This window comes from Gopherus evgoodei, chromosome 4, assembly GCF_007399415.2.
Source record: "Gopherus evgoodei ecotype Sinaloan lineage chromosome 4, rGopEvg1_v1.p, whole genome shotgun sequence".
NCBI classification, from domain to species: Eukaryota; Metazoa; Chordata; order Testudines; family Testudinidae; genus Gopherus; species Gopherus evgoodei.
The window spans coordinates 11,167,540-11,190,250 of NC_044325.1; the positions used below are offsets into that span (position 1 = coordinate 11,167,540).

The following is a 22,711-nucleotide window of genomic DNA, read 5'->3' on the forward strand; positions in this document are numbered from 1 at the left end:
ACCCCGCCCTGCGGGTTACGTTTTAAATTTGATAACACAGTGTGGGAGGATGCTGATAAACAAGAAGTGGGTGGAGGGGTTAGAAGAGGGTGAGGTGAGATCGTGAGATGCTGCTTGTTGGTTCCTCTTTTAGAAACTGGGGACGAGTCCAGGATTAAAGTAAAGAAGGTCAGTGTTGGAAGAGGAAGTGTTGAGAGTGAGTCAGGGAGGATTGTGAAGCTTCTCTTGTGGCATTTAGAGCTGTGAGCCACTGTTACCCCTCTCAGGCCATGGCTACACTGGCACTTTACAGCGCTGAAACTTTCGCGCTCAGGGGTGTGAAAAAACACCCCCCTGAGCGCTGCAAGATACAGCGCTGTAAAGCCTCAGTGTAATCAGTGCCGCAGCGCGGCTCCCAGCGCTGCAAGCTACACCCGTAAAGGATGTGGTTTATGTGCAGCGCTGGGAGAGCTCTCTCCCAGCGCTGGCGCTCTGACTACACTCACACTTCAAAGCGCTGCCGCGGCAGCGCTCCGAAATTTCAAGTGTAGCCATACCCTCAGCCTCAGCAAGTGAGAGCTTTGCTACTGCTAAGCTGGATGTCAGTTCCCTGACACATCAGTCGGTCTGTCTTGGCAGCAAGCTCTCCAGGACTCTGCGAGGTCAAACCTTGACTTGCAGGTGCTAACCAGGAAACCCCAATTCCCAAGTTCCCGAGAGATGTCTCTGCAGTGTCCAGTCCTCTCACTGGACACTCAGAAGTTACATTCTCTGCCTCCAAAGAGATCCTGTGCTCATCAGCCTGCTAGATTAGTTGAGGACTCACTTCCAGTTTAATACAAAAGCATCTCAGTGTTGTGTAATAAAACAAGAGTAAGGTTATTAAGAAAGAACAGAGATCTAAGTGCTAATAGGCCAGGATGAAAGGGACAGATATGGTACAAGACAAAACGTGCTTTCTAGTGATTAAAACTTAATTTCAGCAAGTTACAATATTTGTCTGCACAGGTTTCTCACCTATAATCAGTTTCCAGCTACTATTGCCTCCCGGGTCAAGAGGATCCACATTTTATTAACTCAAAGGCGTCTATTCCCCTTCGTCCCTTAGGTGGTGGGTAACTCAAAAGCCTCTTTGCCCTCCTTATATTACTTCGAAGTTCACTGTCTCTGGTTCAAGAGCCCAAAAGGCTTCCTGGGGGTGCAGACTCCATCCCCCGTTGTGAGTAAGAGGGCATCTGCCCTGCGTGCTAGCTCCCTGGCTTTGTTCATCTTATAGGTCAATGTACTTTTCGTTTCGTTGGCCTCTGTGATCAAGCTGCTCAGACAGGTAAATACACATTCCTTTTGTCTGGGGAAGGTAGGATTTTATGTCAAATGCATTTTAAGAACATATTTCCAGCAGGCAATTATATGTTTCTGTACATACATCACCCAATGAATTTTGGGAACCACATGTTACCAGTTTGCTTACTCTACTTTGCACAACATCTTTTAGATACAGATTATGAGAACAGTGGTTTGGGGGCAATGAATATGTCAGGCCTGATGTGAGTGATGGTATAGTGTGCCCTCTGCCAAGTGGCACAGAGGGGCTCCCAGGGTTGTAAGGATGGTCAAGGGTTGGGAACAGTAGGTGATGGGTATGGAAGAAAGCAGGGGAGCCAGAAGGTGAGCTGAAACTTCCACAGTGTAAGAGGTAAGCAGGGGTTTGAGGCTGGGTGACCATAGATGCTATAAAGGCAGGAGCAGAACTGTACAGGGCCTTCGCTGTGAGGATGAAGAGTCTGATTGTGGTAGAGAAGTGTCTGGAAGCCAGTGCATGGTCCCAAGAAGGGCATATGTTTTGGTGCAAACAGAGGAACAGGCAAAGAAAATGGTGGGCATCTTTAAAAATGGAAGCTCTGCAGTCTTCCCCAGAGACATTCATCCCATCCACAGACTGACCCATTGATGCCCCTAGATGCTCACACCTCTTGTTTTGGAAGCAATGATGACACTGTTCCCGAAGTTCCTGGCTGACCAATGGAACTTGCCCTGGTGGCAAGGTAGCCACCCTTTCACTGTAGTAACTTGGTTCTCTTGAGCCAAGGGTTTGGCAGCCCTCAATGAAGGCATCAATTTGTCCGTGAGCAATGAACAGCCATCGTTGTAGCAGTCCTGGGTGTTTTAAGAGAGCAAGACGTTGTGTCTCTCTTCCCGGAGATGCACCATGTACCGGTGCAGCCAGAAGGGGGGAAATGTAGAGATGGCTTTGCACTTTCAATCAGCCTAGAATCCTAGTGACCAAAACTGTCTGTGGTGTGATTTAGGGAACTGTCTGTAGTGCCCAGAGTGGCTGTAGCAGCGTGTTGATACTTGTTCCCCAGCCCCTATGCTGGTACTTGCAAGGGACATGCACAAGGCAGCCTGTGGCATAGACGCCAACTCCGTGGGTGTTCCGGAGCTGGAAAAAAATTGGTGGGTGCTCAGCACCACCGGCAACTCCCTGCGCCCCCCCCCGCTCCAGCTTCCCTCCGTCTTCGTCTCCTCTGCGAGCGCGCTGCCGCGTTGTCCTTCTCCCACCTCCCTCCCAGCGCTTGCACCGCAAAACAGCTGATTTGTGGGGCAGGGGAGAGGGGGAATGTGGCACGCTGGGGTAAGAGGTGGGGCTGGGGCAGGGACATTGGAGATGGGTTTGGAATGGGGGTGGGGAAAGGTTGGAGTCGGGGCGGGAGGCACGGGCACTCACCAGCGCTGGAGAAAGTTGGTGCCTATGGCCTGTGGCTGTCCAACACACCATCTGTGCTGGGGAAATTCTCGTCTGGCCTTTCTGGGTATGTTTGAGAAGTGTTAAACTTATGACAAAGGTAATATAGCCACAATGCTTTGCCTGTGGGTTTAAATTACATTTCAGTAAAGTCACACCTCTTCAGGGCCGCTCGGGGGGGGCAAGAGGGGCAATTTGCCCCGGGTTCCCCAGGGGCCCCCACAAGAGTTTTTCGGGGCCTCTGGAGCGGGGTCCTTCACTTGCTCCAGGGGGCCCAGAAAACTCTTGCGGGGCCGGGCCCCAGAGCTGCTTCCGCTCCCGGTCTTTGCCGGCGGGGGGGACCTTCCGCTCCGGGGGGAAGGACCCCCCGCCAGCGAATTACCGCCGAAGTGGGACCTGCTGCTGAAGTGCAGCCCGGTCTTCGGCGGTAATTCAGCGGTGGGGGGCCCTTCCATTCCGGGACCCGCTGCCAAAGTGCCCCGAAGACCCGCGGCAGGGGTCCCCCTCCACCGAATTACTGCCGCAGAGCGGGCTGCACTTCAGCGGTGAGTCCCGCTTCGGCAGTAATTCGCCGGTGGAGGGCCCCCACCACAGGTCTTCGGGGCACTTCGGCGGCGGGTCCCAGAACGGAAGGGTCCCCTGCCGCCGAACAGGGCCGGCTCTAGAGTTTCGCCGCACGGGGGGCGCCCTGCCGCTTGCCGGTCCCGTGGCTCCGGTGGACCTTCCGCAGGCATGCCTGCGGATGCTCCACTGGAGCCACGGGACCAGCGGACCCTTCACAGGCACGCCTGCGGGAGGTCCACCGGAGCCGCCTGCTGCCGATGGCCCCAGGCCCCCGGAATCCTCTGGGCGGCCCTGCACCTCTTTCCTCTCCTTTGAGCTGACCTTCACTGTCATTCATTTGTGGATGATACCAAGGTAGGAGGGGTTACAAGTGCTTTGGAGGATAGGATTCAGTAAGGACAAATGCGAAGTACTCCACTTAGGAAGGACCAATCAGTTGCACACGTACAAAATGGGAAATGAGTCCCTTGGAAGGAGTTGTGCAGAAAAGGGTCTGGAGGGTCATAGTGGACCACAAGCTGAATAGGAGTCAACAGTGTAACACTGTTGCAAAAATAGCAAGTATCATTCTGAGATGTATTAGCAGGAGTGTTGTAAGCAACACATGAGAAGTAACTCTTCTGCTCTACTCTGTGCTGATTAGGCCTCAACTGGAGTATTGTGTCCAGTTCTGGGCGCCATGTTTCAGAAAAGATGTGGACAAATTAGAGAAAGTCCAGAGAAAAGCAACAAAAATGATTAAAGGTCTAGAAAAAATGACCTATGAGGGAAGATTGAAAAAATTGGGTTTGTTTAGTCTGGAGAAAAGACGACTGAGAGGAGACATAACAGTTTTCAAGTACATAAAAGGTTGTTACAAGGAGGAAAGAGAAAAATTGTTTTTTTTAACCTCTGAGGATAGGACAAGAAGCAATGGGTTTCAACTGCAGCAAGGGAGGTTTAGGCTGGACATTAGGAAAAACTTCCTAACTATCAGAGTGGTTCAGCACTGGAATAAATTGCCAAGGGAGGTTATGGAATCTCCATCATTGAGGATTTTTAAGAGCAGGTTGGACGAACACTTGTCAGGGATGGTCAAGAATCCTAGATAATACTTAATCCTGCCTTAAGTGCAGGGGACTGGACTAGATGACCTCTTGAAGTCCCTTCCAGTCCTATGATTCATAGGGTCCCTTCACAATGGAACCCACCAGATCTGTTTCCTGGTCAGTGTGTTCTCCGGTGTGCATTTGTTGGTGTTTATGGTGGCTCTTTTTAGTTTAAAGAGAGTGTTCATTATATATTAACTATCTGTGGTTCTAACCTCCCTCTTTCTTTTGCTCTTCAGAAATGTCATTCCCGGGAGTGTGCAAGAAATCCTAGAGAACTGTAATGTCTAAGCCTACACGGAGTGACAACTCTAAGGTACTTTTTTAATTGTTGCATAACTTATTATGGGAATTGTTTACAGGTGCACAGATCATTGCTCTCTGATTTCCTCTCCTCAGTGCAAACTCTTGGCATCCAACTCAAGACCCCTTGTGATGTTTGGAGGGCCTGCCATGTGGAGCATCACCTTTTCCACAACAGTGACCTTATCTCATGACCCCCTGGAACTCTGAGGCCAAAAAACATGTCATTCCATAATAACAGGCCAGCAGACAAAGCGAGTCCTCCCTCATAGATAAATTACAGCTACAGGATAGGTCTGGGTTTGTGTGGGAACACGAGTGACCTGTGTAATGTCAGCTACCCAAAGATATATGTGCTGTTCCAAGCCGTCACTCATCACTCTGGTTACCTGAGCGGACACGTTCTCCCTTCTGTTTGTATGGAGGCACAGCATCCCCTATAGTTGTCTCAGTGAGACCACATCTTGAGCTGGTACTTGCTGTCAGCCTTTGTGGTGTTCCCAGGTCAGTGAACTCCTGGACATCTGCGTAACAGAAGGCTTTTAAAAAATACTTTTTAGACTGCAGCTATCTCTTGAGACTAACATATTGCTAAAATTTAAATGAAAGGCCTTTTAGTAGTTGTTCCTGCCACACTTGTTAACTTTCAGATGCTAGCTTTCTCTGCTGCTTGATCCTGCAGTGATGCCATAATGCTGAATTTTGGACAGCCCTCATCATTACCATGGCAACAGACTGATGTCACAGACTCAAGGACATGACTTCAATGCATGATCATGCAGAGGCAGAATCTGGTTTGTGAAGGAGAAAGCTGACTAACAGACACCTGAAAAGCAGGCAAGGGGAAGCAAGGTGTTTCAGTTTTAAAATCTCCCTTTTTAAAAGGCAAATATGAATGGGGTCACATCTTAGAGACAGGAATGTTCTGCATGGATGGATGGACGTTCTTAGAATCGATATGCTGACATTTCACAGGTATCCTGTATCTTTTAATCTGAGTGTTCCTTCTCAGCTGAGAAACTTGCTTTTTAGTTTAAGACCTTTTAGTGTGCCATCTTAGGACTCTTTGTATCTCATGTACATAATGAGAAAATTTCTTCTTAGTTAATATATTCAAATAATTAAATTTGTTTTCCGAAGCTTTTATCTCACACGTAACATTTGAAAGTGAAAGGGAGCGCTGTATCTGCATTATGGTCACATTTTCCTGTATCCTATTAGCAGATTCCAAGATTGTTTAATGTGGTCTCCACCCATTTCATTTGGCTGCAACCTTTGCTCCCATGAAAGCAAGGCTGATTGTTCTGAATTGCTCTGTATATGTTTTTTGGCACGGCATAAAGGTACCTACAATAGCACATCCATTGTCTGAAAAAAAGCAGCTTGCAGTAAAAACTACAAATAAAAGAGAGCAGTGCTGGGGCAGGACAGATAATGGTGCTTTTCCCACCCGTTACGTACAGCAAACTCTTAATGCTCTTGCCTTTTGCGTGAGCTCTTAATAACAGTGATCTAAGGTTTAGTTTAATTAATAGAGTAATGGTGGACTAAAATATTTGCATAGTTCGTTGCTGTGCTCTAAGTCAGGGGGTCTTAATCTTTCCAGACTACTGTACCCCTTTCAGGAGTCTGATTTCTCTTGCATACCCCCAAGTTTCACCTCACTTAAAACTACTTGCTTACAAAATCAGCCATAAAAATACAAGTGCGTCACAGCGCTCGATTACTGAAAATTGTGTACGTTCTCATTTTTACCATATAAGTATAAAGTGAATCAACTGGAATATAAATATTGTACTTACATTGCAGTGCATAGTTACCATAGTGTATAGAACAGTAGAAAAAAGTCATTGTAAAAAATTTTAGTTTGAACTGACTTTGCTAGTGCTTTTTATGTAGCTTGTTGTAAAACTAGACAAATATCTAGATGAGTTGATGTGCCCACTGGAAAAACTCTGCATATCCCCAGGGGTATGCGTATCCCTGGTTGAGAACCACTGCTCTAGGTCACTATCTCCTGGATGTGGACTGTTTGGCTCGTCACATGTGAGGATGGGAGACCCAAAAGCTCTTAATTGCACACTGAAGTGTTGTGCTTTTATTTGCGTGCCTTGAACAGGTTTTTACCAAATGAACTTGCTGATTTGAGTAAAGCATTTGCACTTGGAGTTAGCAGCCTGCGCACCTCCAGGAAAAAAATAATACTTACCTGTGTGGCTAATATAGTCTTGAGTAGTGTCATTCCATTCTGAGCTACTGAATGGCTGGCCCAGTGTGACGTATTGCTACAGGATCTGACACGGACGACTGAGAGTTGTTCATATTGAAGAACTCCAAAAAATGAATGAGGCACATGTGTTCAGCCCACTGGTGTTCCCTAGTGCCAAAGTCCTTTGCCGGCACTCTGTGAATAGTTTCGGCTTAATATAGTTGCATTAGAGCTACTATAGGCAACCTTTGGAAGTACCAGTTGTTTTTAAATGTTTCATTGTACAGTATTTGACAGGGAAAAAAATTTCAAACTGTTCATGTTGAGTTTAGAAAAATGAGCAGAGAGTTCTTATTGCAGCACAATCACCTCCAAGAGCAGGAAGCCGTAGAATAGTAATAAGCAAGGAGAATTATCGGCTCAATCGGGAGATGTGGACTGAGTACCTAGTCTCCAGCTTCAGGGGACAGAAAGTATCATGAGACCTGGGGCTTCACATTGCTCTGCAATGACCAATCCAAGAGTAACATTCATGGGCTATGAAGAGTCCTGTCAGCCTTCATCCAGGTGAGGTCATTGTGATATGACCCTTTAAGGGAGGAAAGTTAGAGGAACCCAGAAATGTTTTTGTTTTTGTTTTAAAAAGGTAAAAAGTTGGGGGAGCTGGGAGAATTTAATATGTACAGAAGTCCAGTCTTGCAGTGGAGCCTGTTGAAAGAGCTCTATGCCTCAGTCTAATGTAGGGACCCTCAACTTTTAAGTGAAAGGATCCTGGAAAGCTGCTGTCTGGTTTCCTGAGTGTTTGGAGTAGTTGCTTTGGCCTGTGGATATTTTTCTAATTGAAGATGTGTTATATGATGACTTTGTACTTTGGCAAAAATGCATGTTCTGTAAGTGCTTAAGAAATGTCTCTTGGATTGTTTGTATGAAGAACCATGTAAAATAGGTTGGAAGTTTATGAGGTCAATGCAATCAATGCAAAGAGCTGGGGATGCAACTTCGTAAAAAGAAGGAAAGACCTGACCATGGGAAAAGAAAAGGGGTGAAAAAGGCAGAAGTGAAGAGGAAGGATGGTTCACAGGGTGTTTATTGAATAAAGACCTCATCAGACGAAAGTGTGACAGATTTACAATGTGTAACAATAGATCAGTGATCTACATCTCCATGAATAAAGGCCATGGGTTTTCAAGTTGTTGAAACTTGTGTTTTAAAAAAAAATGACTCGTGGTTGTTCTTAATAATCTAGTAATCCCTAATGAACATAACATATGAATTATATTTCAGGGAATTCTTCTCTTGTCCCTGTGCTATACAATATTCTCTTTGGCATGTGGTAGCTGGAGCTGAAATTATTAAAACAGCAAGCTTTCTGTAAAGCCAGTTCACTTTTTGCCATTTGTTTACTTTTTTCATTCTGCCACTTGGAACAGTCAATTTCACTTCTAGGATCTCTTAGTCTGGCTTAATGCTGCAATGGTAGTAGGGTGGTGTAGTCTTCAGGTGAATAATATTTCTCTAAAAGTAAAGTGTATGCAAAGAAATTTTGAAATACATTTTTTTCCACTGGTATACCTTGACCAAAAGATGTTTTTTACATACCCTAAATGTTGGGCCTACCCTGACCCAACAGTGTGGCTTTAAAATATTTCCCCCTCTCCCTACCTTTAAAACCAAATAATTTGTTACTGCTATTATGCGTTGGCCTGTCTACTTAGGACGTGGTTATACTTTCCCAGGACTTGCACGAGCAGTGTTTCAGCACAGGGATTCCTCTTGCCCTAGCACATAGTTTCATTTCTCTGTAGTGTTTTGAGAGGCTGTAGGGTGGGGTGCAGCTACTCTGAGTTTCCAGATTCCTATCAGTGTGAGTTAGGAGGGGCTGTTTATAGTAGTGATGATAAAAACAGTTATTCCCAGTTGGAGGTTAGTCAGTGGTACATGACCAGAGCTATGAAATAGTGCAGGAATAGCTCAGAATTGAAAAATTAAGACTTAAAAAACCCCTGGTTTTTTTCCTGAGGGAGATGTTTGAAATTTTTATCTGCAAGTTTGTAGAACACTAAAGAGACATGCTAAATGTTGAGAGATTAAGTTGATACAACTTGACTATTGCTTGAGCAATGTTCTTTCATGCTAGTAAAGTTCAGCTGGCTTTCAGAGGAGGGATTTAGTTGCGATTTGTTGCCTAAATCCCAATATTAGAAGCAAGCACTCTGAAGTTTCATTTTTATTCTGTCTGTAGTATTGTGTTCTCACATCATGCAGTAAATCTCTTACAGAACATTCATGTACAGAGAGACCTAAAAATGGGGCAGTGGGATCACTATGAAATTATTCAACACATCAACTTAAATCAGGTCCATTTAAACAAGCCTATTGGAAGTACACCTCTACCCTGGTATAATGCGAGCCGATATAACACGAATTCGGATATAACGCAGTCAAGCAGCACTGGGGGGCGGGGGGTGGAGTGGGCTGTGCACTCCAGCGGATCAAAGCAAGTTCGATATAACACGGTTTCACCTATAACGCGGTAAGATTTTTTGGCTCCCAAGGACAGCATTATATCGGGGTAGCGGTGTAGTTTCCATTTAAACAAGCCTATCAGAAGTAGTTTCAGATATGTTATCTGCTTCTGAATCCCATTGCCAGTTTGTTTGTGGGTTGTTTTCATTCACTTTTCCTCTTATTAAAAATTCTTTTGATCTCCCCTGTTCTGTGGGTTTCTCCCTCTACCTAGACGATATTGACTGACCCTACAGCGAAAACAGTGAAATTTACTATACACAAAGTTCTGTTTTCTCAGTTTGCTTGCATTTGACATCCTTTTTATTTAATTTTTCAATTAGTCCTTTCAGAGGTAACTTGGAATAACAGTAGGGACAACATTTTCAGAGAGATCCGCTTTTTAGAAAAGCTGGTATCTCTTTAAATTAGTAGTTTGCATCAACAGAGCCCATAGCAAATGGGTCGACTTTTATAGTACACTAAAGACCTGCAGTGGGACTGGAATCCTATGGGTCCTGTAGGACCCACTGCCATAACAGCGGGAGTGGATAAAATGTTCTTTGTTGTGGGTGGGATTGGGTGGGTAAAAAACCCAAACTGCGATAATTTGTGGAAAAACACTAAATCTCTCATCAGTTTGTCATGAATAGATTTTCAGCAATGTACAGCACGTTTTTCTTTTTTTAAATAAAGGTTTTAATAGTTAAATTTAGGCGAGGGATAGAAGCAAATTTGATGTCTATTATAACCAGAGTTCAAGTTTGTTTTTTTTTTTAAACATGGTTTGAGCAAGATTTGTTTAAATTGTTTTAGTGGTAAAAATTGTGTCTGAATTCTGTGTGTGTGTGTGCGTGTGCGTGTGTGTGTGTGTAAAAATATTAACAAACTTTTTTTTTTTAGTAGCACGGGATAATCTGTTTTTCTTGCAAGATCTAAGGTTTTTGCAGGTGGGAGCGGGATAAAAATGCAACAAACAATGCAGGAGCGGGTGAGAGTGGATATTGTGGGGCACAGTGGGATTAACAAATAGTCCACTGCAGGATTTCTGAGATATGCTGCAATTTTTTTAGATTAAAGTGTGAAGGGAGGGACATTCAATGAGGTTCCTCTTAAATAATCTATCATCAAAATTCCAGTGCAAACTAGAAAACATCTTTTATTGAAACTTGGATATTATTTTTTCAACCTTTTTTTTCTTTCCAAAGAATTAATGAAATTGCAATTCATGCTGTTTGTATGGTAGTTAAAAGTTTAATCATCTAAGTAGTTGCTAGTCATAATCTTGTGGTTGCTAGCTCTAGGTTCTTGTGGCCCTGTTTTTTGTTTTTTTTGTTTTTTTGAAGAGCCATGAAGTTTGTAGGTCTTGAAATTGACTGTTTCAAAGGGCTGTTGTAAAATCTGAGCCAGTAATGTAAGAAGATACTGTACTGAACTTTGGTCTTTGCTGCTGTTATGCTGTTGACTTGCTCCCCAAAAAGGCTTATACACAGTTGAACTTGTTTGCAAAGGACATCCAGCATGTTTTCTCCATTGGAAGGCTTATAGAGAATCTGACTGTTAATTTAATAAGATATGGCTTTTAACAGAAGTTATCACATGCCTCTATTTTTATCCAACATGTAACATCTTTAAGATGAATTTAAGCTTGTGGGCACATATCACTGCTTTTGAATAAATATTACGCTGCCTAGTCCTTGTCTGTGTGGACAGCCCTTCTGTCTGGGGTGGCTGTGGCAAGAAGCTTTGCACTGGTGGGGTTGCCATGCTCTGCTTAGTGCAGTTGGGGATCCCATCCGTGTGATAACACAGCTGGAAGAATCAAGCCCCGTGTTTTCTGCTTTGACACCTCACTAACCTGTTCTCTTTTTCATGCAGGAGCTCTGACTTCATAAGCTGATCCTATGAAGTTTGAATGTAGGCACCCTCGGTCTGTGTCTAATGGTGCTTAGAGAATGTGGTGCCACATGGAAATCACAGGGCCTGATCATGTAAGGTACTGAGTCCCCCCCGCCCCCTGTCACTGTGGAGTTTTGACCCTTTAATGAGTGGGTTTTGACTGCCTTCAGTGTGCAGTCTGTCTGGGAATCCATTAAATTCTCATATGTTTGCTCTGACTGTAAAGCTGCACCAGCATTGTATGATTGAGAGTCTGGGGCATTCTAGTTATTCTTTGAGTGATTGCTCATGTCAATTCTAATTAGGTGTGCACATGCTGTGTGCACGGCAGCTGGAAGGTTTTTCCCCTAGCAGCACCCGTCAGGTCCGTCCAGGTGCCCCCTGGAGTCGTGCCTCCATGGTGCTGATGAATATAGGGCCCTGCTGACGCGCCGTCACCTCAGTTCCTTCTTACTGCATGTGACAATTAGCAGGAATGCTCATCATCTTTTGCTTTGCAAGCATAATTTCTCTAACAGTCTTGTACTGTTTTCCTGTAACTTGTTAGTTAGGGTATAGTAGTAGTTAGTATAGTATAGTTTAGAAAAGTTTCATTTGGATGTACCGCCCTCCTTTTTTGGGGCATGCCTCAATCCCTGGGCTTTAAACCCTGCGCAGCTTGTGGCAAGTCTGTGCCAACAAGTGACCCCACACTTTCTGCTTGAAGTGCTTGGGGCAAAGCCACCAGGAAGAATGCTGCAAGATCTGCAGGGAATTTTGTCCGAGGACTCAGAAGGAGTGGGATCAGCACCTCAAGATCCTTCTGATGGAGGCTGCTCTCCGAGGGTCATGTCAACTGCTGCCCCTGCATGGGAACAGTTGAGTCCGGGCAGCCAGCATTTCCCTATCTGGGAAGGCCCGTCATCTGCAGTTGCCTGTCACGCTGGAGACGTTCAAGGCTGCCAAGGACCTCATTGCCTTCACGGTGCTGCCTTCCTCTCCAAGGCGAGACAGGACACCGAGCTCAGTTTCAGCGGCACCCGTGAGACCCTTGGTGCCATCCAGAGGCAAGATGGTGATGGTACCATGCTGGTTGTCATCTCCTTGGCACTGGTTGCCAGTACCATCCACCAGTGGGTGTATAGGGTAGCTGCACTGGTCCCCAAATTCCAGTCACCTCTCTCGGGCACTGGTGCATGGTTGGATCTCTTATAGCAAGACCTCAGAGTTGGAAGCAGAATCCTATAGATCCAGGAGATCCAGGACCGACAGACTTGGACAGCAGCAGCTTCTTCCGGGGCCCTGGCCTGATCAGTGGCAGGCACCTGCCCAGTGGCCGTTCTGGATCCCCTGGGCATTCCACCAGGGTCAGGACCAGAGTGAGAGGTCCTACTCCAGGTTGGTGTCGGTGGCCTCAATATTATATGTGCCTTCAGTACCTCACGTGGGACAGGACCAAATGTTTGCTGTGCCAGCACCGACGGCACCAAAAGACTGGGTGCTGCGAGATCCCCTCAGTGCCAAGGGCAGGGAACAGCTAGGGCCTTGTCCTTGCCTGATGAGGTGGTGGCAGGAAAATTGACGGTCCCTGCCCTGCACGACAGCAGGGTGCTCCAGCAGCTGATGATGAGGGTGGTGCAGAATCTGGGGATCCGGGCCGAGCAAGTTGTCAAAACATCAGACCCCATGGCGGACATTCTCGCCCCCTCTGTTCCCTCTATAGTATTGCCTTGCCACTCATTAAAACAATACAGGACACCACCAAGACCTTTTGGCAGACCCCTGCCTCCTTACCACCAACAGCGAAGAGGAATGAAAGAAAATACTTCGTTCCCTCTAAGGGGGTCGAGCACCTATACACTTATCCTGCGCCAGACTCCCCAGTGGTCGCGGCGGCGGCTGATGAGCAGGCGCGCCAAGGTTACTAGGGATACTCCCTGAAAAACCAGGAGGCTAAAAAGCTGGACCTCTTCTGGAGGAACATTTATTCCACGAGGGGGCGCCAGCTCTGAATTTTTAATCACCAGACTCTCTTCAGTAAATACAGCTACAGCTCCTGTGGAGCGACAGCAAAACGTGTGGAGTTGTTGCCACAGGACTCTAGGGCAAACCTCTCCTTGGTAGAGGAGGGGAAGCTCATTGCCTGGGCTTTGCTGCAGGAAGCCTGCTGTGGCTGATTCGGCCATCCATGTTTAACTGTTAGGCTCCGCTGCCGGCCTGGGATCCTGGCTGCTGGCCCCAGGGACTCTGCTCGCTGCCAGCCCGGCACAGGGCCAGCAGTGGAGTCCAGCAGTAGAGTTTAAACTGATAAGACTGATGCTTATCGGTTAATGTTTTACATCTCTATCCAGGACCACCTCTTCGAGGGCTCGATCCTCTTTTCAGAAAAGACGGATTCACAGCTTCATAGCCTCAAGGACTTGAGGGCCACCCTCAAGTCCCTTGATTTGCACACTCTGGCCATCCAACGTAGGCATTTTAAGCTACAACCTCTGCCTTGTTTTTACCAGCCTCAAAACATGCAGTACTTTTCTCGGAGGCAAAATAGGAACACCAGGAAGAGGTCTCACCCTTTGTCAGCCCAGGGCTCTGGGCAGGCAAAATAGTCCGCCGGCCAGAAGCAGAATTTTTGAAGGTTCGCCCTGGGGCAGACACACCAGTCCAGACTCTGGATCCATTCCCCCTTATTTTCTCGTGCCGACTGTCCCCTTTCTACCCTGTGTGGGCCCGAATTACATTGGATCAGTTGGTACTCTGCATGGTAGAAAGAGGATACTTCCTCCAGTTCTCTTCCCTCCCTCCCTTCCACCCCTCTTCCCTGTCCCTCTTTAGGAACCCTTCTCATGAGCAACTCCTTGTGCAGGAGTTGCCCTCGCTCCTGTTGCTGGGGGCGGTGGAAGAGGTTCCTCAGAAGCTGAAGGGCAAGGGTTTCTATTCAAGGACCTACCCTAAACCTGCAAGACCTCAAAGTTAGTGAAGAAACTGAAGTTCCACATGGTCTCTTTGGCCTCCATTATCCCTTCCTCGGATCCGGGGGACTGGTATACCACCCTCGACTTGAAGGACGCTTACTTTTATATTTCAGTAAGGCGGTCCCACAGAAGGTATTTCAGGTTAATGGTAAACCACAATCATTATCAGTTCACAGTCCTTCAGTTCTGCCTGTCAACGGCTCCTTGAGTGTTTACCAAATGTATGGCAGTCGTGACTGCGTTCTTACACAAGTGTCAGGTGCAGGTGTTTCTGTACCTTGACGACTGGCTAATCAAGGGGTGCTCCAGGGCACAAGTGAAGATGCAAGTGAGGATCATAAGGATTACTTTTGATGACTTGGGCCTTCTACTGAATGTGCAGAAGTCAACCCTATTCCCCGTTGAACAGATAGAGTTCATAGGGGCAGTATTGGATTCTACACAGGCAAGGGCGTACCTCCCAGAGTAGCATTTCCAGTCCCTGTGCAACATCATACAAAGTCTCAGGCAGTTCCTTGCCACCATAGCAAGGAATTGCCTAAAACTTCTTGGCCATGTGGCTGCTTGTACCTATGTAGTACAGCACGCCATATTGAGACTCCAACCTCTTCAGGTGTGGCTGGCTTTGGTATATCGGCCTGTTTGGGATGGTCTAGACAAAATTGTCACTCTGCCCCGCCTGGTCCTCGAGTCCCTCCTATGGTGGCTTGACCCATAGGTGGTGTGTGCAGGTGTTCCTTTCACCAGACCACAGCCATCCCTCTCACTGGTGTCGGATGTGTCAGCCTTGGGGTGGGGTGCGCACCTGGAATGACTCAGGGCCTCTGGTCCCAGGCGGAGCTCTCACTTCACATCAGCATCAGAGAGCATGCCAGACATTCCAAGTACATTTGGAAGGAAAATGTGTATCAGTCATGATGGACAATACAAAAGTGATGTTTCATATAAACAGACGGGGGTGCACGCTCCTCTCCCCTGTGCCAGGAAGTCCTCAAACTTTGGGACTTTTGCATAACGCACTCAATACACCTGGATGCTTTGTATCTGCCTGGAGTCCAGAGCGAGTTGGCGGACTATCTCAGCAGGTCCTTTCACAGCCACAAATGGTCCCTACACGTCGATGTCACGAATACCATCTTCCAACAGTGGGGATTTCCCCAGATAGACTTATTCACCACGTGGCACAATAGGAAATGCCTGCTGTTCTGCTCCTTCCTGAATCACAGCCCGGACTCCATCGCGGACGCGTTCCTCCTCCCCTGGACGGGACACCTCCTTTACGCATTTCCATCCCTACCACTCGTTCACAAGGCCCTACTCAAAATCAAGAGGGATGAAGCCTCGGTAACATTGAGAGCCCCAGCCTGGCCCCGTCAGCACGGGTACACCTCTCTCCTGGAAATGTTCATGGAAAACCCAATGACCTTATCGCTGCTCCCAGATCCGATAACTTAGGATCATGGTCACCTCCAGCACCCGAACCTCTAATCGCTCCATCTCACGGCATGAAAGCTCCATGGCTAAACCCATTGGAGTTGCCTTGTTTGGGTCCAGTCAGAGAAGTCCTTCTTGGCAATAGGAAGCCCTCCACTAGGGCCACCTACCTGGCCAATGGAAAAGATTCACACTTTGGTCTTCACAACATCTCCCATCTTCAACTCTGTCATCAATACCCATGATATTGGACTACCTTCTCCATCTTAAACAGCAAGGGTGTTCCATGTTGTCTATAAAGGTCCACTTAGCTGCCATTTATGCTTTCCATCCAGGTGTTGGGGGCCGGTCAGTCTTTGCCAATCCGATGGTGAGTCATTCTCTAAAAGGTCTTGACAGACTATACCCTCACGTATGACAGCTGGTCGTGGCCTGGGACCTTAACCTGGTCCTTTCCAGACTAATGGGGCCTAGAGATGTAAAATAGAAAATGGTTAACTGGCTAACCGGTAAATATTAGTCTTACCGATTAAATGCCCTAACTCTTAACCCCAGCCCCAGGCCAGTCAGAGTGACCCTAGGCCCAACCGGCTGGAGCGGTCCCAGCACCAGCTATGCTGGCTGGCTGACGGGAGCAGCCCTAGCCCTGGCCCCAGCAGTTAACTGGTTAAATGATATAATATTAATCAGTTAACTGATTAACTTTTAAAAACAATATTTACATCCCTAGTGGGGCCACCTTTTGAGCCACTTGCAACATATTCTCTACTGTACCTCTCATATAAGGTGGCATTCCTGGTAGCAATAATGTCGGCAAGGAGGGTGTCTGAGCTCAGGGCTCTAACATCTGCGTCTCCTTACCCGGTGTTCTATAAGGACAAGGTTCAGTTTAGATGGCGTCCAGCTTTTTTTCCTAAGATTGTCTCCCAGTTTCATATTGACCAGGATATTTTTCTACCCTAAGCTGCACTCAAGCAGCAGGGAGCAAAACCTTCACTCACTGGACGTTCACCAGGCCTTAGCCTTCTATATCGAATGGACGAAACTGTTCTGGAAGTACATTCAGCTGTTTGTTGCAGTAGCAAACAGAATGAAAGGACTTCCAGTCTCCTCCCAAAGAATTTCATCATGGATCACATCCTGAATCTGAGCATGGTATGACCTGGCGAAGATACCTGCCGCTCCACTTACAGCACACTCCATGAGGACACAGGTTTCATCAGCAGTGTTCCTGGCTCAGGTTCCAACCCAGGAAATCTGCAGAGCTGCGACGTGGTCTGCAGTCCACACTTTTAGCTCACATTACACCATTACCCAGCAGGCTAAGGTTGATGCAGCCTTTGACAGAGAAGTGCTACAGTCAGGAAACCTTCAAGCTCCTACCACGTCTCCAAAATTTAGGCTTGGGAATCACCTAATTGGAATTAATTTGAGCAATCCCTCAAAGAAGAAAAAATGGTTACCTACCTTTCGTAACTGTTGTTTTTCGAGATGTGTTGGTCATGTTCATTCCAATACTCACCCACCTACCCCTCTGTCGGAGCAGACTGGCAAAAAGGAACTGAAGTGGTGGCTGGTCGACATAACCCTATATTCAGTGCCATGGAGGCGCGACTCTAGGGAGCACCTGGACCAACCCAATGGGTACTGCTAGGGGAAAAACCTTCCAGGTGCTGTGCATGTGGCGTGCACACACCTAATTGGAATGGACATGAGCAACACATCTTGAAAAACAGTTGCGAAAGGTAGGTAACTCCCCACCCCCCTGGAGACCTGCTAAAACATAATGGTTATAGATAAGGTGGAGGTCCATCCCCCACTAAGGCCATGTCTACACGTACAGGCTAACAGTGACACACCTGTACCTATGCAGCTGTGCTGCTGTAAGATCACTCGTGTAGCCACATTACGCTGATGGGAGAGAGTTTTTCTGTCAATATAATAAAACCAGCTCAACAACCAGCGGTAGCTGTCTTAACAGGAGAATGTCTCCTGCTGACATCGTGCTGTGCACGCAAATCTTATGTCACTTAGGGGGATGTTTTTTTTCATGCCCCTGAGGCCTGGTCCACACTACAGCGTTAAATCGATTTAACGCTGTACCCGTCCACACTACAAGGCACTTTAAATCGATTTTAAGGGCTCTTAAAATCGATTTCTGTACTCCTCCCCAACAAGAGGAGTAACCCTAAAATCGATATTACTATATCGATTTAGGGTTAGTGTGGACGGAAATTGAAGTTATTGGTCTCATTCTTTTACTGAGCTACCCAGAGTGCATCGATCCGGAAATCGATGGTAGCCTAGGACCATGGACGCACACTACCGAATTAATGTGCCCTAGTGTGGACTTGTTAAATCGATTTTATAAAACCAGTTTTATAAAACTGGTTTTAATAATTTTGATTTTATGCTGTAGCGTAGACGTGGCCTGAGTGGCAAAAGTTTTGCTGGCATAAGTGCTAGTATAGATATGGCCTGAGTTTGTCAGGGCATTGTTAGTGGGGGTGGAGGAGTGTGTGTGTGGGGGCAGAGTTATGGTAGCTTGGATACCTTCATTGTGAAATACAGTAATTCTGCATTTCCTGGTTTCTAACACTTTCTTTGTCTTTAAACTCCTCTATTCTTTAGTTAGTTCTAATTTTGTTTCTACTGGAAAACCTGGCTGCCATCTATTCCTGCGGTCTCACTTGCATGCATGGGGGTGTGTGTGTGTATTCCGTATTAAAAAGGTAATGCAGTACTCCAGACTTCATTAAATTGGACAGTTGGGAAATTCATAAGCCAAGGCTTCCACAGCAATGTTACTGTATTGGGTACCTGCTCACCTTTATAGCATATGTTTAACAACCTATAAAAACAAAGTATCACACTGCACATTGAATGATTTTAAATAGGAATGGAAAATACTGAGCTGGAGTATAGTGGCTGCGTTGACATTTCTGGTGCAGTATTTTTTTTTAACTGTGACCATAGCAATGCACTAACTTTTTTGCTTTTAATTTCCGTTTTTTTAAATTAAATAGTAGTTGAAAGAAGGAAATTGAATCTGAAGCTTTGTCTTGCAGAACTTTTCAAATCCTTGCTCTGGAGCTACTCCACTTGCAGGCTAGTTGTTACTTGGTCAAAGCTTTAAAAGCCAGATAAATGACATTAAACTACTGTAAGAACTTCTTAGTTTTTAAAATTAATTATCCAACTGCAAAAAGATGCACACTGCAATACAGACTGATATTTTATATTATGGACCATGGTCCTGAATTTGCAAATTTCCATAACTTAAGACAAATTTTCTATCAAACCTAGCAAAATATAAACAGTTTGTTGTTTCAGAGGTCAGCTGTTTTGAGACACCTTTGCAAAATAAAAAAAAGATTAGGTTTCCATTAAAGCATTGGATGAGAGCATTATCTCTTTCATAACTTAAATCCTTTCAAACTTTCATTCAGAATCAGATCTTCTCTGAGCTGACTCTAAGAATGGCAAATTCCAGCACAACATTGTTTGAGAAAGCTGTTAGCATGTGAAAATGGGAGGGAGGTTATAACAGAAAGTTGATGCAATTTGACTTAGAGTAGTACTGTAACTGTTGGCACAAGTACTGTAAAAGTTTTGTCTGACCATTGCATAGTTGTTGGTATTTTGTAATCTGGTATCCATGTTGATGTAGCGGAGGCTTACGGCTGGCAGAGCTGGTCTACGGGAGGCCCCTGGGAAAATCTGGATGCTTTGCTATGAGGGCAGCATAATCTGACATCTCCATGTTGGGATGGTCGAATGAGTCCGTGTGGATGAAAAGATGTATTATCCTTTTGGCATAACAAATGGTGTTAAACAGGGTTGCGGTACTACCCCTTTGCTGATTGGACGCTTCTTAATAGCAATGTGAGATGGGACAACTCATGGCATAACCTACTGGGAAGATATGTAAGATTCCACTCATAGTCTGTGTACAACAGCAAAGGTGTCAGAAGGGTACGTTCTTCTTCAAGTAGTGTCCCTCAGAGTGCTCCATTTCCTTTGATTGGAGATCTTCCATTAGCAATGTTCGTTGGATCTACGCATGCTTTTCATACCGCCCCATGCCACACACTGAGGATATATAGGGCTGTGTGGGCGAACCACCCTCAGTTCCTTCACTAACACCTTTGCCTGAGGTGGAGCTCTAGGAAGTCTGCCTTCTGCATGCCTCAGCGTGTTTTGCAGTTGTTGTGTATTTAGTGGAGTGTTTCTCGTTGGTGTTTGTTACTGTCAGTGTAGGATTTAGTTAGATAGTGGTGAGAGGTTTGGGTTTTTTTCCTTTCCCTTTTTCAATCTTTTTTTTCTGGGAAGCTTAGTTGGCTTGGCTGCGTATGCCAGGCTCTGCAGGTGGTTGAGTAGATGCAGGTGTGTATTCCACTTAGGTGTGTGCATGCCCAGCACATGGGGCTGGAGAATTTGCCTAGCAGTACCCTTAGTACCTTGTGGCTGTAGCCCCTCCCTTGGCTGTCTGAAGCAGCACTGCGCTGACTCCTCTCCCTGACACCCCCCTCCCCAAGTTCTTTCTTACTGCCTGTGGCTGGAGACCAAGCTCTGTGTTGTTTTCAACCTCACAATCCCCTATTCAGTGACTTTTTTTTTCTAGTTGTGTGTAGTTCGTTAGTAGCTCTAGTATGGTGTTAAACTACAGCTAACTAATAATAAGTCTAAGTGTTACCTGGCAATGCCCTCACTAGGGTTTAAGCATTGTCTGTTGTGTGGGGGAGATCTTAACAATAATCCCTGCACGCGGTGCTTGCTGTGCCTAGGCAAAGCCCATGTCTAGAAATGGTGTTCGATTGCAGATCGTTCATTAAACAGACTCAAGTGGTGAGGGATCTTTGTCTGAAGTAGCACCGGCTTGAACAGGCCACGCAGCTTTTTTTGGCACCGAGGCTCTCATCAGATCAGAGGTCGCCTTTGGGTTCTGAATGTGCTGTCGCTTCATATCATGGAGCTAGCACCTCTCCAAAGAGATGGAGTTGTTCTCTGTCGAGGAAAACGTTGCATGATACTGACTGAGGTCACTCCAGCCCCCATGGGGACTCATCTCCTTCCTCTAGTAGGAGCGTGGATCAGCATGTGGTGAACACTGGTGCTTGGGATGGCAGCGATTGACGAGACCTGCTCCCAGCACCATGCAGGGAGCTCAGAGACCCCATACTGTTGACTTCTGTTCTGGCTCCAGGATGTCCATTGAGTCTGATAAAGACGAGGGTGATGCTGATGCCAACTGTTTCTGTGATGGTGGCGTATCAGGCATCAGTCGACTTCCTCTGTCCCAGCCTCTCCCTTGGTCCAGGACTTTGCCAGGGCTGCATCCTTTATAAGCGCATTGGCTGGACGGTCTGCTCAACCCTGTGGGTCTGTACTGGACTTGGCACAAAGGACCTCCTTGGCACAAGGAACTTCTTCAGTACTCCTGTGGCTGGTGCTGCCATGACAGCAGTCATCACTCTTCACCTCAGCAATGTTACTTCAGTATTGATGCTGACTTCAAGGTTGACACTGCTCTTGGCACTGGAAACGATGGCCGTACCATTTCCGCCATCAGCACCAGCCCCCTCATTATTCTTGGCTATGGGCAAGTCGGACCGACTGCTCACAGCCTCAGGGCTTGTCCCAGGTTTCAGGGGATAGCAGTGGGGCTCCTTGGCATCTGATTTGGGATCTTACTCTCCCTGCTCTCTCTTGCTTGAGCGAGGACTGTTCGTGAAATGTAATGGGAACCAGGATTGGTGGTCGTCTTGCGACTGGGACAGGGGCCCCTGGTCTGAGGCATACTGGCCACCAATGCCCTATCCATATCAGTGGCCTAGATGAAATCTGCAGGCTTCCTGTTGGTCACAGAGGTCCTACTCCTCGTCTCGCTCGAAGCCGAGATCACTAGTGTAAGTTCATTACCCAGTCTGCCCCTTCTTCAATATGGAGAAGACATGCACTAGCCTTTGTAACTTGAGCTGAAATTTCCTAACCACTTCAAGCAAAGTGCACTGTTTTAGATAAAATATAAAACAGGGTTATTAACTACATAAAGATAGATTTTTAAGTGATTATAAGTAGTAGGCATAAAAGGTCAGAGATAGTTACCAAAAAAAAAAAAAGGATAAGTGCCCAATTTAAATCTTATTACACTTGGCAGTATTTAGACCAAGCAATATTCTCACACCACTGGGTGTTAGTTTTTACACAGGGTATGTCTACATCTACAATTTTGCAGCGCTGGTTGTTACAGCTGTATTAGTACAGCTGTATAGGGCCAGCGCTGCGGAGTGGCCACACTTACAGCAACCAGCGCTGCAAGTGGTGTTAAATGTGGCCACGCTGCAGCGCTGTTGGGAGTGGTGCATTGTGGGCGGCTATCCCACAGAGCACCTCGTCCCATTTCGGTGCTGTGGCTTGTGGGAAGGGGAAGGAAGTGTGATTGTCTTTCCGCTTCCTGTTCCTGTTCCAACGCCCCGTGGTGCTTTGGTACACATTCGGAGCAGTGTGGCAGCATTGTGATTGTACAGCGCTTTTCCTGCGTTTTTTTTTTTAAATGGATCCTGAGCAGCTAACGACCTTATTGATGAACGTTGCCAGCACATCGCGCTTGGCAGTGGAGCTATTCCTTCAGCTGCAAAATGAGAGTGAGAGTGAGAGCGACAGTGAGAGCGACAGTGACAGTGAGGAGTCAGACGATGATATTGAATCGCCTCACTGTGAAGACAGTAAATTGCTTGTGGCAGTAACAGACGTGCTCAGCTCCGTAGATCGACGCGTTTGGACTCGGGAAACCAGCACTCAGTGGTGGGATCAAATCGTCCTGCAATCCTGGGATGACGAGCAGTGGCTGCAGAACTTTCGGATGAGAAAAGCCACTTTCATGGCACTGTGTGCTGAGCTCGCCCCTACCCTGCATCGCAGGGACACGAGATTTAGAGCTGCCCTGCCTGTGGAGAAGCGGGTGGCTATTGCAATCTGGAAGCTGGCAACTCCAGACTGCTTCAGATCGGTGGCGAACCAGTTTGGAGTG

The 22,711-nt window shown here is 46.5% G+C and overlaps 1 protein-coding gene across 3 annotated transcripts in view; it reads left to right on the forward strand.

The window, feature by feature from the left end:
• FBXO34 (F-box protein 34) overlaps positions 1-22,711 on the forward strand; it is an 83,508-nt gene that overhangs the window by 25,556 nt on the left and 35,241 nt on the right. The window contains exons 2-3 of one of the 3 annotated variants that reach the window (XM_030562960.1): positions 4,617-4,693; positions 11,273-11,390. The gene's annotated coding sequence lies outside the window, so the exon portion shown is untranslated. The remainder of the gene's footprint in view (positions 1-4,616; positions 4,694-11,272; positions 11,391-22,711) is intronic. The other 2 variants (XM_030562963.1, XM_030562961.1) reach the window with 2 other exon arrangements.